Consider the following 16,902-nt stretch of genomic DNA (forward strand, 5'->3'; position numbering starts at 1 on the left):
GCCTGGGAGCCGGAGCGGCCTGGCAGCCGTCTGCCCGACCCTCTGGCGGTCCGGCGGTCGGTCCTCGCGTGCGTCTGTCTGCGGGTGCGCTCGCCTAGCCGCCGGCCCAGGTGAGCGTCCCTCCTCCGCTCCGCGAGCCCCCTGTCCCGGCCGGCGTGGGGAAGCCCCCGCCCGGAAAAAATCGCCGGGCCGCTGGGGGGTCTTGTCCACCCCTTCAACCTCCACCCCCCCGGCTGAGCCGCGATCCCCGAGCGCTGGGCGGGCGCACGGGGATTTGCCCAGCGCGGCCTTTTGTTATGATGCTGCTGGGTGCGGGGGCTGGGCGGGGGTCGCGGGGGTCCCGCCGGCCCGAGGTTCTCCTCCGGTTCGGCCTCCCCTACGAGCCCCCTTAGAGCAGAGAGCCCTGCTGGAGCCCCCAGGCCGGGTCTAGGCCAAATCTGAAATCTGAGCCAGTAGGCGCCACCTCTGGCTGCGGCTGCCCGGCCTGGCGCCCCTGGCCTGGGAGGGGAGGGGGATCGGGGGTCCGGCAGGGTGGGCCTGGGGGCGCTGGGCTAGGGGCGCCTGGCCGGGCACGGGGATCTCTCAGTCCTCGTGGGGCTTTGGGTAGGGCCTGGTGCCACCGGCCTTGAAGAGACTGGGTTAGATTATGTTGGTACCTCTTATCCACAGCCCCCGGGATCGCCCCTGGGCAGGCCCAGCCCTCTGCCTGCTCAGAAGTTGCCAAAAGTTTTGGGTTTTCACCACTAGGTTGGGTCCATCTGCCTGCCTGGGCTAGGGGTTGGGGGTGGATTTGAGCCTCAACAGGGCGACCACTTGCCCTGCTGTGTGTCCTCAGACAACTAACTGCTTGCCCTCTCTGAGCTGGGGGTCTTCATCGGTGGCAGGTGGGCCTGGCTGGGATTACTGAGCTGATGGAAAGATGGAGGTGAACAAAAGGGGTGAGCCTGTGGGGTATCAGTTCAGCCTCTGGGGCCTTCACACCGACTCGAGTGTGACAGAACATGTATGGCTCTGGGCGAGGCTTTCTGAGCTTCCGGAACTCTACAGTTGGGGTAGTGGTCCTTGGGTGACCTGGGGTGAGTCCAGGCTCAGCTACAGTGAGTCGAGATCACACTTGGTTTCAAGAATGGGCCAGGCTTGTCTTGTTGCCGATCCTTTTCTCAGGCTTCTGGCTGGGGAAGCAAGACACCTAGGTTTCTCATCTCACTGGTTGACCTGGGCCAAGGGACTGCCCTCTGAGTTCCCATATGTGGAATGGGAATCCTCAGGGGAAGAAGCTGTGTGTTTCTGCAGTAGTGGCTTGGCATTTAGTAGTAGGTGCTTAATCAGTGCTTTACTGGATGAATTGCCTAAACTGGGTGGGAGGTGAGTTGCTGGCCCTAGTGGGGCTCATCTCCAGAAGAGGATGGATTGGTGCCCGAAAAGCCGCCTCATAACCCCTGGAGAAAGAAACAGCTCCAGCAGAGTCCTGCCACTCAACAGCTGTGTGACCTTAGGCAACTCACTGCTCCCTCTGGCCTTGGCTTTGAATATAAAATGGGCCATTGAGAATGATAGCTGCTTACATCTACTGAGAACCTCCCGTGAGGTGGGGAGTCTTTGTTATGTCCTCATTTTGCTGATGGAGAAACTGAGGTGCAGAGAGGGGAAGTGACTTGACCCAGGCTACACAGAAGCTGGAATTAAAACCTAGACTTCAAAGACTCCATTTCGGCTGCCCTTGAACCCTCCAGTGTTGTGGGAGCAGAATTTTCCCAGTATTGGACCAGGCACGTGGAAGTGTCGGAAAAGACTATACTGGTGAGTGTGATTGCATGGAAGCCACGAGGCCTTTTTGGTGATGTGGTGATGTGTGCCTTGGTGATGTGGTCTTTCCACTGAGGGAAATGATTTATAGTGTGTCACTTCTCTCAGCTGACTGTCTGCCCAGGCTCTCCTGTGTGGTCCTTGGACCTTTGCTCCTGAAGGTGTCTCTGCCCGGAGTGCCCTCTCTTCTATGAGCTGCTTATCTGCTCTTGCTCTTTAGGGCTTAGCTTAAGGCTTACTTTTCCCAGGAAAGCCCCCCAGCTCTCTCCTCTCCCCTAGCCTCTTCCTGGAGCGTGAATTATCCCTAGCTTACAGCCAATTCCTGCTTTTGCTTCTTTCCTGATCGTGACCTGGAGGTGGGGGGTTGTTTAGCTCTCTTAAGCCCCAGGAGCCAGGGAGGAGATGGCTCAGTGACCTGCTGACAGGACCCCCCCCCCAATACCCCTGGTCCTCACTTGACCCTCTTTTCCCAAACCCGCCTAGATATAAGCATCCATGACTCTGTATTGAATACTTACTGTGTGCTAGGAGCTTTGAACTCAGGCTGAACGGTGTGGTGACGGGGTTGGCAGCGGGAGCTGTAGGGAGGCATTGGGAGGCTTCCAGGAGATGGTGCTGGGAGGAGCAGCAGTTCACTTATCAGAGAAGGGGACAGGGTATTCTTTTTTTCCCTCTTGCTCAGATACTTCCCAGGGCCCCTGGGGTTGTGGACGTGGTCAGCCTGGGTGAGTCCTTATTGGGGACTTGTGAATAGATCTCTGGCCTCCCAGAAATTTGAGTATAGCGGGTGAGACAAATAGCAAACAAGATGCCAAACAAATGAATATATAGTCACAGATATGATAGGAGAGAAAGGTGTGGGGTACAGAGAGATCCTAAAGGAAATGTGTAGGAGTTGGCCAGGCATGGAGCTAGGGAAAGGGCTTGCCAGGTGGAGGAAACTGTATGTGCAAAGGCCCTGTGGTGGCGGGGGGGGGGAGTATGTGCTGTTACAGAGAAACAATGGGAAAACCTGTGAGCTTGGAGCACAGAGAATTTAGGAGGATTGGGTGAGAGGCGAAATGAGCGGATGTTAGCAAAGCTGAACCATGTGGAGACATGTGGGCCTTGAGGAGGAGTTCTGCCTTCACAAGGGGGCTGATTGCTCTCTCCTTTATGAACAGCCCCAATCTGGAGGCCAGGGGTACAGAGCTGGCCAAGGCACCTGGTAGAACTAACTCTGTGGGCAAGTATTCTGTGGGGGCCTAGATCAGGTGTTAAGAGGAGGAGGCATTTGAGGCTGGGCTTTAAAAGTGGAGTAGGAGTTCACTAGCAGGAGGGCTGGAGAGGGTGAGAGCCAGGGGTTGGGAAAGTGCAGTGCAGGGTGGCTGGAGGCCGGGAGTGAGGTGCGGAGCAGGGAGAGGTCAGCTGGAGACCAAAGGTGTGGTAAGGGCTCAGGAGTCACACAGGCCTGGATTCCGGTTCTGACTCCCTCTACTTGTGTGTCTTTGGGTCACACACTATAGCCATCTGAGACTTAATTTCCTTGTCTTGAAAATGGGGACAATAAATATCTCCCTATCAGGTGAGGGTTAAAGGAGGGCTGTATGCCCACTGCCTGGCACCAGTAGGTCCTGTGTGGTGTTACATTGGGCGGGTTGAGTGGCTCAGTGGATCTGGTCTTGATAGCTGTGTGGTAGAGGCTTTGAGAGAATGATCTCGCTGAGTCTGAAGGTGCTGGTCTAGGCAGGTCTGGCCTAGGAAAGGATGTCGGCAGCCAAAACCACCCGTGCGCTGGGCGACTTGAGTCCCTCCATGCCCTCTCTGTGTGAGGAGGCCAAACTGGGGAGGTGGGCCTCGCTAATCCCAGCACTGGCGCATTTTCCAGATGTAAATACTAAGACCCAGAGAGAAGAAGCCACTGACTAGAGTCTCCCAGTTGCTAAGTGACAGGGCTGAACCTAAGCTGTAGGGCTCTGTGTGCCTAGTCCAGTGCGGGGCACTACCAAGGACTTCTCATGTCCCTGAAGGCCTTTGAGCCATATCAAAGGCCCTCCGTCCCCCTTGCTCTGGGCTTTTTGACTCCAGCCTCATTTCCTGCCTCTGTGGTATGGCCATCTTACACCTCTATCTCCCTTTGGGTTCTCATAGCCCTTTACTTCCCTTCTACTGCCCCCTTCCCCTTATCTCCATGGTAAACTGTTCTGGTTTCTATTTGAGCCCCTGGGGGAGGTACTTCCTCTGGGTTACCTCAGTTTCCTCATCTCTGAAGTGGGATAATATGAGTCATGGCTCCCAGAATGCCCAAGAGGGCTGAAATAAAGCATTTCGCGCCTGTTAACTTGATAAATAGCGGTGGGGAAGAACCAGATATGGACTCAAGTCCTTCCTCCTCTGGCAGCTGGCATACCCTTCCTGTGACTCAAGTTTTTGAACCTGTAAAATGGGCATGGGGCTTGCACCTAGTAGGGCCACAGGGTGGTTGGGGTGAGGCTGTACCTTAGTGGCTTACTTAGTGGCTGGCTTTGCATCACTGTTCGGGGGGAGGGTGGCCCAGTAGATACCTCCCCTGTGTTCAAGGCCCCATTCCCAGCTGTATGTCCAAAGCGAATCACTTAGTCTCTCTGAACCTCAGAGTTTGCATCCCTAGCTTGTAAAGATGAAATCAACTAATGTCTCCCCGCAGCTTGATTCTTGTGGATGCTCAGTAAATGTTATATTTTTCTTCTCCCTTCTTTCCTTGTGAGGGCTCAGGTATTATCTAGTCTTGTGGTGGCCTGGGGCTCAAATTCCCCAGATCTGGATTGCTATGTTGAAAAGCATTCTGATGCCAGTCTTGGCTTTCATGGGAGAGAGTGCTGTGATAAATTAGTAATGTCTGCCCTGGACAGAGGATTAGAGAGCATCCTATGTGTGCCATCAGTTTGTTATTTCTGGTTTATTCTGACCTTTTCTTCACAGATGGGGGAAATGAGGCCAGAAAGACCCAGGATACATTATCTGAACTGGGAGAAAAATAAACATCTCTTGTCTTTTGATCCAGGGCTCTTTCTGCCTAGCAGACCACCCTTCTTCACAGCCTGGGTGGGCCGAGTCAAGGGGTCAGTTACTGGGGAGCATCCTAGAACTGGAAGCCAGACCCCCCATTTCCCCACTCCTTGCTGTGACGAGCAAGCGACTTCCCTCCAAACGGAGCCCTAGCCCCTCCCCTCCCCCTGGAACTATCCAGAGAAGTTCCAGAATAAAATGAGAAGCCTGAGGGGAGGAGAACCGGATGATCTTGGCCAAGTCTCTTCCTGTTCTGGTTTTTGGTTTCCTCCCCTGTATGGTGAGGGCTCCTCTCTCATTCGGTGATGGGGATCCCAGCTGGGGAGTTCTCCAGGGGCAGGTCTGGCCGAGTCTTCCTTGATGCCGGTGTGTGGCTGAGGATGTCAGAGGGGCTGTGAAGATGTTGAGAAACTATGGGAAGAGCCCTTTGAACCCTCAAGCTCCAGGTGCTGGGGATTATGTCAGAGGGGCTGTGGAGATGTTGAGAAACTATGGGGAAGGGCCCTTTGAACCCTCAAGCTCCAGGTGCTGGGGATTGGAAGTCGGGGTTGAGGTGGTGCTGGGAATCTTGGCCTCCCCCATCAATTATCTTCTGGTCTGCTTTGTCCGGATTTGTGGCCTTGACTTTTACTCTGTCTGATGTCAATGTCTTTGCATTGTGTCCTCCCTAGCCAGGTCATACATAGTAAGGTGACTTATTCCATCCCTTGACCCATTATGGAGTGGGCAGAACTTTTGCCCTATTCATAGAAGAGGAAACTGAGGCTCAAAGAGGCCAAGGTCCAGGGCTATGGTCACTTAGCACGGTGAAGTGTGAGCCCAGACTTCTGGCTTCTGGGTGATTTGTGGCATCCAATTCCCACTAAGTCTGCATCAGATTGGCTGAAATCTTCCCCTAGGTAGGAGCAGGTATCCTGACTCTCTGGGCTTCCAGCTCTGGGTGATGGATCTCCACTTGGATCTGGAGTACTACGATCTTGCCGGGAACCCTCAGCTCCTAGGAGTGGCATGTCAGGGTGCTCAATGGATGGTCATGGCATAAGGGGAGCAAAGCCTTTGGAGCCAGATGGATCTGGGTTAGAATCCTGACTCTGCCACTTGTTTGTTGTGTATGATTGTGGGAAAATGATTGTTCTGAGCCTTAGTGTCCTCATTTGTGAAATGGGAATGACAGCTTTGTCAAGGTGATGTGAGGATCAGATGAGCTAACGTGTGTCTGCTCTGGTGTAGGGCCTGCTTAATGTTTCTGAGTGCCTTTGATTATGAAGGTAATTCTCTCATGAGATGGGAATTCTGGGCCTCTGCAGGCCAGCTGATCTGAAAATCCCAAGGGCTGAGCCTGGAACCTGTGTCCGTAGTGGGCTTGAATTATGAGGGGGGCGCTGGGTGAAGGTTAACTAGAGACAGATAAGTTCCATGGCTGGATTGATTGGAACCTGCCTCCCTGAGCCTAGCTCCCACCTCAGCCTGTGCCTGCCTGTGACTTGTCAAAGCCTCCTGATGCCCTCATTCCTGACATTCAAGGCCCTCTCACTGAATGTGTCCATCTCTCTGAAGGTGGCCACTGATCGAGCATTGGGTACTTTATGTCTTTGCCTGCTTGGCCTGAAAGGCAGCTGAAGCTCAGAGAGAGGCAGATGGGCCCAGGATCCACAGCAAGGGCTCCTGGAGGTGCTGTTGGTCTGGGCTAGAGCTCTGTTCACACCCCGCATCGTCTCCCATATTTCCCTTTTGCTCAGGTGACCCGTAAGCCTTTCCGAACCACTGGCTGTCTTCTTGCTTGCCCTGGGATGTCCAGCCTTCAGGCCTTTGCCTCTGGGGTTCCCATGGCCTGCTGCTCTCTCTGTCAATACCCTTTGAGAGGCTCAGTGGCCTCTGCCTCCAGAAGGCTTTTGCTGACCACTCTTCTCTGCCCCAACCTGAGTCCATACTTCCCTCCTCAGCACCCCCATTGCTCTTTCTCTGCCCTCTGTCATGGCTCTGACACGTACTGCCTTAGATGGCAAGTCATGGGACTCTCTTTGCTACTGTGGGAGTGCAGTAATAATCATCACTCTGAAGGGTGCCACACTTTATAGTTTATGAAGCAATTTTTACAATCACCTCTGAGCATCCTCAAGCAGGGCTGGGAAGGAGACAGATCATAATACTCTTTATTTGGCAGGTGCAGAAACTGAGGCCTCAAGTTAGGGTCATGCCAGGTGCTCTCTATGCTTGGACAGAAGGAACCTCCTTCCCTCCCACCCCCGTGAGCCCCATGTCTCCCCAGGCAGGAACCCTCTCTCTCAGAGTCCCATGAAAGCCTTGACTTATTGTCCAGAGGAGGGTCTGGAGTTTCAGAGAGATGAAATGACTTGTCTGAGGTCACATAGCCTGGAAGGCTGACAGAGCTGGGGGGGGTTCCTTGTAGGAATTAGAGAAGGGACAGATTGTGTCCACCTCCTTACCCCTTCTGAGTACAGAATCAGATACAACCATGATCCTGAAAGAACAGTGAGCTGCAAGGACCAGCCTTGGATTCTTTCAATAGTCATTAATTTCCTTCAGCACATAGTTGAGCCTTTGCTGAGTGCCAGGTGAACGGTTGTGCCTGATCTTCACCGCATCCCTGTGAGGCAGCGCTTCTGGCTCTGTTTCACCAAAGAGGAAACTGAGGCTCAGAGAAGCAAAGGGCCTTGCCCGAGGTCACCCAGTGCATGGATTTGGACCCAAGGCCTTCTGAACACCGCAGGGCAGGCTGAGCCCTTCTCTGCCTCCTGCCTGACCCCTGACTGCTCCTCTGGCCTCTCGTAGTATCCCTGTCAGGGCAGCGTGAAGGCCAGGAGGCTCCTCTGGGAAGCCACCGCGGGCTTCCAACCCCAGGGGCTTCTCCTCTGCCTCCAACTGTCGTCACCCAATAGCTGTGCGATAGAAAGGGAAGTCAGTTCACCTTTCTGTGCCTCAGTTCCCCCATCTGAAAAGCAGGCAGCATCCGCAGCATGGTCTTGTCCTAGGGAACAAGCGAGGTATTGTGCATGATGCTGTCAGTGATGCCAGCGCATAGTTAAGCACTCAGTAAATGGCAGCTGCTCTTTTATTATGATTTGTATTAACCTGAAGAGGAAAGGAATGACAACCCCGTTCTCCAGACAGGAAGGCTGTAGTGGGTTGTCACAGCCAGAGCTTCCTGGGGCTTATCCCACTTTCCAATGGGGGAACTGTCCCCCTTCCGGGACTCAGGTTTCTCATCTGTGCAGTGGGTCTCTGCATGTTGTGAGGGGAACAGTTCCATCACGTTGTCCCAATGTGGCTCCTCAGTCAGTGAAGGTGAGGGTGGGAGGTAGGTAGGGGTTCCTGTTCTGCCTGGGCTGGTAGGACCATGCCCTATGTACTTTGTTCCTGAGTTATGCCAAGTTCCCAGGGCTGGCCCTGGTTAGGACACTGAAGCAGGCCCTACCAGGCCTTCTGGGCGCCCTGTGGCTGCTGGCACCCAGGACCCATCACACCCCCTGTTCCACTTGCCTCCTCTGCTGTGTGTCCTGGGCAAATGGCTTCTCAGTTTCCTCATCTATGAGATAGGGGCAGGGGGCTTTTCCTCACAGGGCTGTTGGGAAGACTTGATAAGCTCATTCTGCCCAATGCTTGCCCATGCCAGGCTTGTAGGATGTACCCAAGGATGGTAGGATTTTGACTCTCAGAAGGGAACAGCATTCCAGGCAGAGGACCCACATGAGCAAAGCCTCAGAGGTGGGACAGTTTAGGGAGCACCCTGAGCTAGGTGGGGGTAAATGGGAGAGGACCTTCCACCTTCCAGGATTTGGACCGATCCTGAAGGAAGTAGGCTGGGTATCAGTGCTGATTGTGGCCATGTTGACCTCTCTGCCCACCCTCCAAACTTTAGACTTCCTTTCGATCCTTGGGAGGGGCCACCTGCCTGCCCCACCCCCACCCCTGCCAGGTGTTCCCAAAGGCCCAGGAACCAGATGAGCCACAGTTCTATTTGGGGACAATTCTGCTGTTCCCGTTTCTATCCTGTGCCCTAGTTTTAGAAACGACGTGGGTTTGGTTACCAGTTGGCCATTTGCAGAAAGGCCCCCCCCATTCCACCCATATCTTAGGTCTGTGGGTAGCGTGGGCAAAACAGGACTCAGTACTGCCATTGGCAGTTGCTCCTGGCTTCTGCCCCTGGGTTCTCTGGGCAGGGAGCTGGCAGCTGGACTCTTGATTACCTGCTGGTGGTGTCTGGGCCTTGTGCTGGGTGCTGGGGACTCCAAAGATGCACTCTGGGAGCAGCCTGCACCCTAGGGGAGCCAGACCCAGGCCCTGATCATTGCCCTGCCACGGAGTAGGTGCCATGTGAACTGTGGCAGCCCATTACAATACCAGGAGGGCTTCCCAGAGGAGGTGGTATCTGGCCTGAGGCTTAATGGGTGAGCAGGAACTCAGGAGGAAAAATGAATGGTGAGGGCTTGCTAGGGAGAAGGGACAGCACAGGCAAAGATCTGGATGTGGGAAATAGTTTGAGGAGGTGTAGCCTGGGGAGGTGGGGAGCAGCAGGTCACATACAGGGTAGTTGGTAGTTAGATGGTGACTAGGTTGATCAAGCAAGGCCTCAAGCCCTTGCTAGGATGCTCTGCCTTTGGCCTGGGGCTGCTGAGAACAGGGCAGGCCTCCTGCTGAGGCCTTCTCCTGAAGGTTTGAAGGGAGGACAAAGAAAAGTATCTGACCCAGCTCAGGTGCTCAGTTGCTATTGCCAAGTGAAGGCAGTCCACAGAGACTGAGATTCCAGATAGTAATCAAGAATCCCCCGCTTGGTCTGGGGCTTTGGAGGGGGTGGATCATGGAAGACTTCCTGGAGAAAGTGGTACATGTGACCTACCTGGAAGGATGGGTTGGTTCTCTGAGGGGAGGTGGAGGCTTGAGCAAGGGCCCGAAGGTGTGGCCTGAGCAGCAACTCCTGTTGGAGCTCAGAGGAGCAGTAGAGTTTTGACCTGAGAGGTGGCCGGTGCCAGTGAGTGGAGGGCCTCGGGTGCCTGCTCGGGGAGTCTATATGCTGTCCCTGGGCAGTGAGGAGAGACTGTAGGGCGAGACTGCTCTATCCGGCACCGTAGGTAGTGCCCGACTCAGGGTAGATACCCCATTGGCAGTGAGGTGGCCCTGGTGGCTGCACCAAGAACAGATAGGTCTGGAAAGAAGGTGGGTGCTGGCCAGGCATATGACAGGTCTGGGATTGAAAGGGGAACATTGGGGTGAGGGTGGGGGGCCTCTTCCCCCTGGTCTGCCCACCTGTACATCCTTTCCCTGTAGATGCCTGCCTGGCAGGAAGTGGTGGTGACTTGTTGGGGCCTGGCTGGCAGATTCCGAAGGAGCCTGGGACATGGGCTGGGTGTGGGGCAAGCGCTCTGGGTTCAGGGCCCAGCCTGCCTCCCTTGTTGGGGAGCCTCACCAGGGCACATGTCTCTTTTCAGGTGCAGGGCCGGGCACAGCTGCTCACTCATGTCTCCAGAAAGGCCCCTCTCCCCTCGAACCCAGACAGTCAGTTCTCCAGGCACAGTGAGTTGAGAGCTGTAGCTGAAGGCTCTAGTGCCAGATGGGCCTGGATTTGAACCCTAGCTTTGTTCTTTGGCTGGGAGATCTTGGCTAAGTAACTTTGCCCTTCTGAACCTCGGTTTCCCCATCTATAGAAACGAAGGGGTTATGCCAGAGCCTCTCTCCTAGGGCTCCTAGGGAGAGTTAGTGAGATTTGAGAGAACTGTGCCCAGCACCACGCCAGCCCCTGGACCTGGCTTTGGAGCTGTTGGCCCAGCTGACGGGGGGTGCTGGAACCTGCTGTGTGGCTGAGGGTGGCTTCCGGTCTGCCTCAGGCTCTCAGTACTGAGGACAAAGCCCCTTTGTGGTGGGACAGATGGATCCTGGGAGTCTCCCCTTCTTTGGGGACCAGAGGGCTGCCTGCCCCTCCTCTTCACCCAGTTCCCCTGAGGGAAGGAGCGTCCTCAGACTGAGAGCATGGGAAATGAAAGTCGGGTTGTGCAGGAGGAGTAGCCAGACTGGCTGCAGCTGTTTAGGCCAGAGCCTGGCTGGTGAACTTGGGAAGGCCATTCCCTTCTCTGTGCCACCTTCTCAGGGCCCCGGGCATCCCTGGCAGGTGTCAAGCCTGCTTTGTGTGCCCTGTTCATCCATCCATCCATCCATCCATCCATTTGTTCGTTCATTCATTCATTACCAAGTCCTCACTCCATGCTAGGCCCTGTGCTTTTGGCCAGTGTCCCTTCTGACTGCATGGTATCCAGCTGTTAACTATTTTGAATGTTATACCCGCTGCAGAGTATTCAGCTCTGAGACAGAAGTGGCCCCTGTCCTCATCAGACATGTACTCATACAGTGAGTTATGTTATCAGAGCTGTGGTCTATGCTAGGAAGGAGAAGTTGAAGGTCCTCACTTGAGCTGGGGGAAGTCAACTTTTGAAATGAGACTCAAAGAGAGAACAGAGTTGGCCGGGTGTGTTGCCATTTAAACAGGTAGTCAGGAAGGGCCTCTCGGAGGAAGTGACATTTTAGTAAAGCACCTAAAGGAAATGAGGGAGTGAGGCATATAGGTGTCTAGGGGAAGTATGCTCTGGGTGGCGGGAACAGCAAGAGCAAAGGCCCTGAGGCAGAGGCGTACTGCAGTCTCGGGGGAAGGGAGAAGCGGCTAGTATGGAAGCCGAATGAATGAAGAGAGTCCATTGTAGGGCCTTGGAGGCCCCTGTGAGGACTTTGTCCTTAGTCTCGGAGTATAGGGGCTATGAGGGGTGTTGAGCAGGAGCAAAGGATTCAGACTGACATTTCAGAAAGGTTCTCTGCCTCCAATCAGCCAGATTGGAGGAGGAGGCTGGGCTTAGACTAGAAGGTGGCTATGTGGGAGGGAAGGAAGTGGATTCAGGATGTGTTTAGAGGTGGGACTGACAGGGCTTGGAACTGGGTTACATGGGGGCCAGGAGGAATTATCCTTCCTCTATTGGGCTGCTGGTGATGAGACTCTGCTGTAGACTACTATGGGGTTCGGGTTCATGTTTGCTCCTCCTTTCCCTAATCCATCTGGAGGCACATAGGTCCAGCAGCTTCTCCACCTTGTCCCGAGGGCTAGACTGAGTCCTCTAGTTCCTGTGGCTTTAAACAATGGCGTACTTTAGGTAAAACTGGCAAGATCCGACCCTTTTCACAGATGAGAAAACCGAGGCTCAGAGTGTTACACCCTCAGAGTGTTACACCCACAGTGGGACAGTGTTGAGTCTCGGCTGCTCAGGATGAGGCTCAGAGTGTTACTCCCACAGCCTGGTAACACAGTGGGACAGTGTTGAGTCTCGGCTGCTCAGGACTTAGGAAATCTATGGATTTGGGGAATACAGATCCTGCTCCCCAAATTCTAGCCAAAGTTTTGAGGTATATATGAGATTTCTTTCCTGCCCTGAACTGTCTTGGGGAGATGGAGGCTACCCAGTGTGACCTCAGGGTGGAGTTGAGGGCCTGGACTCCGGCTTGCCATGGGACCTGGGCCTCTGCTGGAAAATGGGCACAGAATGGTCCCTACCATACAGTGCTGTCGGGAGGATCAGATGAAACGGTGCACGTAAAGCACTGATGCCAGGCATACAGTAAGCGTTCAGTAATCAGCACGTATCTTGATTATTGTTGTTTTTGTGGGGAGCAAGGACACGTGTGCAAGTGTGGGCTCTGGCCATGTCCACCCTCAGAGCTGAGCAGCAGGGCTGGAGTTGCCAAATGATAACTCAGCCCCTTGAGATTGAAGGTCCCTGGAACCCATGTGGGGAAACTGAGTCCAAAAAGGGCACAGGATTGGCTATGCAGCAACTTAGGACCGAGCAGGCTTTTACACCAGGTCACCTGCTGCTTCGACCTGCTTTAGCGCCACCCACTTCTAGGCCTAGCCCTTCCCTCTGGGGCTTCCAGGCAGTGGCCAGGTCCTGGCAGGAAGGGATCTTTCCCTCTACAGGGCAGGTCAGAGTCTGAAGGCTGGAAAGGGGTCCCCTTCCTGCCCATGAAGAAACCCAAGAGCCACAGGGGCTGGAACAGTCTCGTCTCTGCAGGGCTGAGATTGGTAGGAGCTTCACAGTCCACTTGCTTAGCCTTTGCCCTCCCCGGGCTACGGGTCCTGTCCCCAGCAGCACCCCTCCATCTCTCTGCCGGTGCCAGCCCAAGCCTGCAGTGCCCCACCCCACCGCAGCCACACTGGCAGAGCCGGTTTGAGGACTGTCAGTTCCTAGCATGTTTGCAACATGAACACGGGACCAGACATGTTCTGGCTGCCCTGGCCCACAGGTGGCCCCTGGCTCACTCATCACTCACTCCTTGCTCACTCAGCAAACATCCAGCAAACATCCCCTGGTACCTTGTCCATGTCTAAGCCCCTGCCAGGCGAGATTGGGGCCTGGAGTTGTCTCAGACTTGCACGTGGCCCTGTATATATCAGGGTGGTCAGAGGCTCTGCCACCCCAACATGCCAGGCAGTGAGTGGTAGGAGAGTGCAGTGGTCGGTGCAGAGGCTATGGAGCTGGACAGACCCAGGGCTAAGGCCTGTACCCCTTCATTTTGTGGGGCCCTGGGTAGGACCCATTTATCCATCCTTCCATCCCTCCCTCCCTCCTTTCCACAAATATTTACTGAGCGCTATGACTCTATACCAGGCTATATTCTAGAGGCTGGAGATACAGCAAAGAACCAACCAGACAAAAATCTCTGCTCTCACAGAGCTCATTTTCTAGGTAGGGAAACAAAATCCCAGCAAATAAGGAAAACATGCACGTGGTCTATAAGAGAGTGACAAGTGCCACGGAGCAAATGGATAGCGGGGGAGGGGTGGAAATGTAATTAGAGAGGTTGCCTGGGGAAGAAAGACCTCTCCCAGAAGCTCACCTCTGAGGAGGGGAGGGAGGAGTTTTGTTGTTCCCTGGGGGAAGAGAATGCAGGTGGAGGGAACAGCCAGTGCTAAGACCTTCAGGTAGGGGGTGATGGAGTGTAGGAGGAACAGCCGGGAGGCCAGGGGAACTGTGTGAGCTGTGGGGAGAATGGAGAGAGAAAAGGGCAGAAAGATTGAGGGCTGATAAGGGAGGGCCTCCGGGCCATTCTAATATTGGCTTTTAACTCTGAGTGAGATGGGCGCCTCGGGAGGGTTCTGAGTGCATCTGGCTGCTGTGTGGAGAACAGACTGTGGGGGTGAGGGGGCAGGCAGGTGGGTTACTGCATTAGTCCAGCGAGGGGGCAGGGATGATACTGGTCTGCCCAGGCCAGGGCAATTGGTGGGAGGGGGAAGGGGGCCATACATTGTTTTTGCATTATTTCATTTAATCTTCCTTTCTAAACTCTGTTACAGAGGCGTATTAGTATAATCGATCTCCACACACCCGTCACGGAACCCCAAGCACCACCAACTCAAGGCCTGTCCTGCCCGCTCCATACCTGTTCCATCCCTCCCCTCCCCCCAATCCTGTGTCATTTTAAAGCACATGCAGCCTGTGTACATCTTTTAGTATGTATCTCTAAAAGATAAGGACTCTCGTGTTAAGAAAGTAGCCACAAAACCATAATTCATCTAAAAGAAATGAGCAATAATTCCTCATATCAGCAAAAGTCCCCTCCTCCCTAACATATTTTGAAGGGAAGCTGATCCCTCTGGGCCTCCCTCTCTTTGTCATAAAGTGAGGTTTATGGCAAAAACAGCTCCTCCTCCCAGGCTGTTGTGAGAGAATCCGGATAAGATGCTGAGCACAGGGCCTGGCACACAGTAGGTGTTCAACAGATAACAGCTGCTACTATCGTGGATTGATGGCAAACACCTATGGCACATTTGCTAGGGTCTGGGCTCTGTGCTAAGCACTTCACAAATATGAATTCAATGTAACACAACAATCCTCGGAGGTAGGTTACTGATTTTATCCCTATTTTATTGGTGAGGAAGCAGAGACACGGAGATGGGGAGTAACTTTCCCGAGGTCGCACAGCTAGGAACGGTCAGAGCTGGGTTTTAAACCTAGGCGGTCCAGCCTTTAATCCCCGTGTGGTGGAGGCTTTGTGAGCCCAGAAAAAGAGGGATGTGCCTCTCGGCACAGGGGCCAGGCAAGGTCAGGTATTGCCTGTGGTCAGGCTCAAAGGGTACACTGGAGTTCATGAGGGGCGCAGGAGTCAGGGAGGCTGGTGGCGAAGCTTTAGGGGAGAGAACAGCACGTGCCGAGGTCTAGAGGCCAGAGGGTAATTATGAGTTGAAGGGAGGATCATGGGGTATGGAGGAGGGAGCATGCAGCAGGCTGGAGCTTTAAGGGTTTTGGCCATCTTGCTGACCACTGTCCCCAACCTCAGAATAACATGTCCTTTCTCTCAGAGATCTGCCAGAGGCCCCATTGCATGGATGAGTAAAGGGAGGGCTGGACCTTCCCAAGGTCACACAGCCAGGGTAGGCCACCTGTGGGCTTTGAGTGTGGGGGCTTGAGCTCAAGCTGACTGTGTGGAGGGGCCTAGCCACCAGGTGCTCCTGCCCACCAGTGTCCCCACTGTATGCACGTGGGTGGGGAGGAGGGGGCACTGTGTGTTCTCAGAGCAGAGAAGCAGCCAGAGCTGCTGGCAAGAAACGGGCACCGTGGGCAGGGGCCGGCTGGTGACTATTCCCCCAAGGCCCATCAGCCATCAGCCAGCGGGGGTGGGGCAGCCAGGGGAGCCTGGGAGAGATGACCTTGGAGAGGTTGAGAGAGAGCGAAACTTGTCACCTTATTGTTCCCTATAGTCATGCCCTGATCCTGGGGGTTCTGCTAAGGAGTCCTTGGCATGCCAGGGCCTCTGTCCAGGTACAGATGCTGAGGCGTGAGAGGAGGCATGACTTATCCAAGGTCGCACAATGATTCCGATGGAGGCCTTCCACTCAGCCATGTGGTGGCCAGCCCTCATCAGGCCAGGCCAGGTGGTACCTGGCAGGGTGAGACCTGCCTGATCTATGGGTCGTTTGTGGCCAGTATCTCCTCTTCCTGCTCCATTTCAGCCCAGCACTCTTGGTCCTGGTGCTCTAAGAATCTTATCTTTAGTCCCAGTGCCTACACTCTCATTTGAGGGCTGGCCTCCGCCTTGCTATGTGACCTGGGGCTAGACACCCCGCTCTCAGACCTCATGCCTGCGCCATAGGCCAGCAGTGACCCAGTTAGGCTGGGCCCACTCAGTCCAGACCTCTCACTCGATAAATTCCTATATAGCTGACCTTCCTGCCTTAGGGCCTTTGCATGTACCATGCCCACTTCCTGGGCTGTGCTTTTTAAGCCTTCTTGCAGATACAGTGGAGAGAGGATAGGTTTTGGTACCACTGGGATCTGGATTGGCATCCTGGCTCTCCACTTCCTGGCTGGGGCAGCTTTCTGGAGCCCCCATATCCTCATGTATAAAATGAATGTGGCCACAGCTTGCTCCAGGGCTGTTGGGAGCACTGAAGGGGTGACATGAACCCCAGGTAGGATGATGTGAGGGAGAAAAGTGTGGGTCTCCACATCCTCATCAGTATACCCCATTCCATCCACCAGCCTGCACTAGAGCAGCCCACAGCGTTGAGTTCTGGGGAGGGGACTACCAAGAAGAGCCCAGCCACAGGCTTCTTCCTTGGGCCCTTCCCTGTGGCCCTGGCTGGCAACTCTCTTTAGGGAGAAGCTCAGAGTGGGAGGGACTTGTCACTCAGCTGCCGAGAAGTGGGATTTTAATCACATCATTTAACCTGTCTGTATTTCAGTTTCCCTATCTGTGAAATGGGGTGATAGGAATGGCACACAGTAGGTGCCCAAGAAATAATTAGCTATTACTACCGTCATTATTCATATTCCTTCACTCTGAGGCAGGAATCCTTTCTATATTCAGAAACCATTGAAGAAAAACTCCCTAGTTGAGCAGGCAATTCTTTTGAGATTCTGAAGGAAGAAAAGGCAATCAGGTCAAGATCCCTGTCCATGGAGAACTCACGTTCTAGTGTGGGAGGTCGCAGGGAGGCAGGAAGAGGACGCAGCCCCACCTGTGCGATGGGTGTATTGGACCAGCACCATCTCCCACGCTGCTTCCGTCTCAGCT

The 16,902-nt window shown here is 54.4% G+C and overlaps 1 protein-coding gene across 4 annotated transcripts in view; it reads left to right on the forward strand.

The window, feature by feature from the left end:
* Window positions 1-16,902, forward strand: part of SRC (SRC proto-oncogene, non-receptor tyrosine kinase) — a 55,315-nt gene continuing 38,413 nt past the window's right edge. For 2 of the 4 annotated variants that reach the window (XM_015597165.2, XM_006921798.3), the window contains exon 1: window positions 1-110. The gene's annotated coding sequence lies outside the window, so the exon portion shown is untranslated. Of the gene's footprint in view, window positions 111-621; window positions 1,801-16,902 lie in introns of those variants that run through there. The other 2 variants (XM_025039774.1, XM_025039773.1) reach the window with 2 other exon arrangements.

Source organism: Pteropus alecto, unplaced genomic scaffold (assembly GCF_000325575.1).
Source record: "Pteropus alecto unplaced genomic scaffold, ASM32557v1 scaffold45, whole genome shotgun sequence".
In the NCBI taxonomy this organism is placed as follows: domain Eukaryota; kingdom Metazoa; phylum Chordata; class Mammalia; order Chiroptera; family Pteropodidae; genus Pteropus; species Pteropus alecto.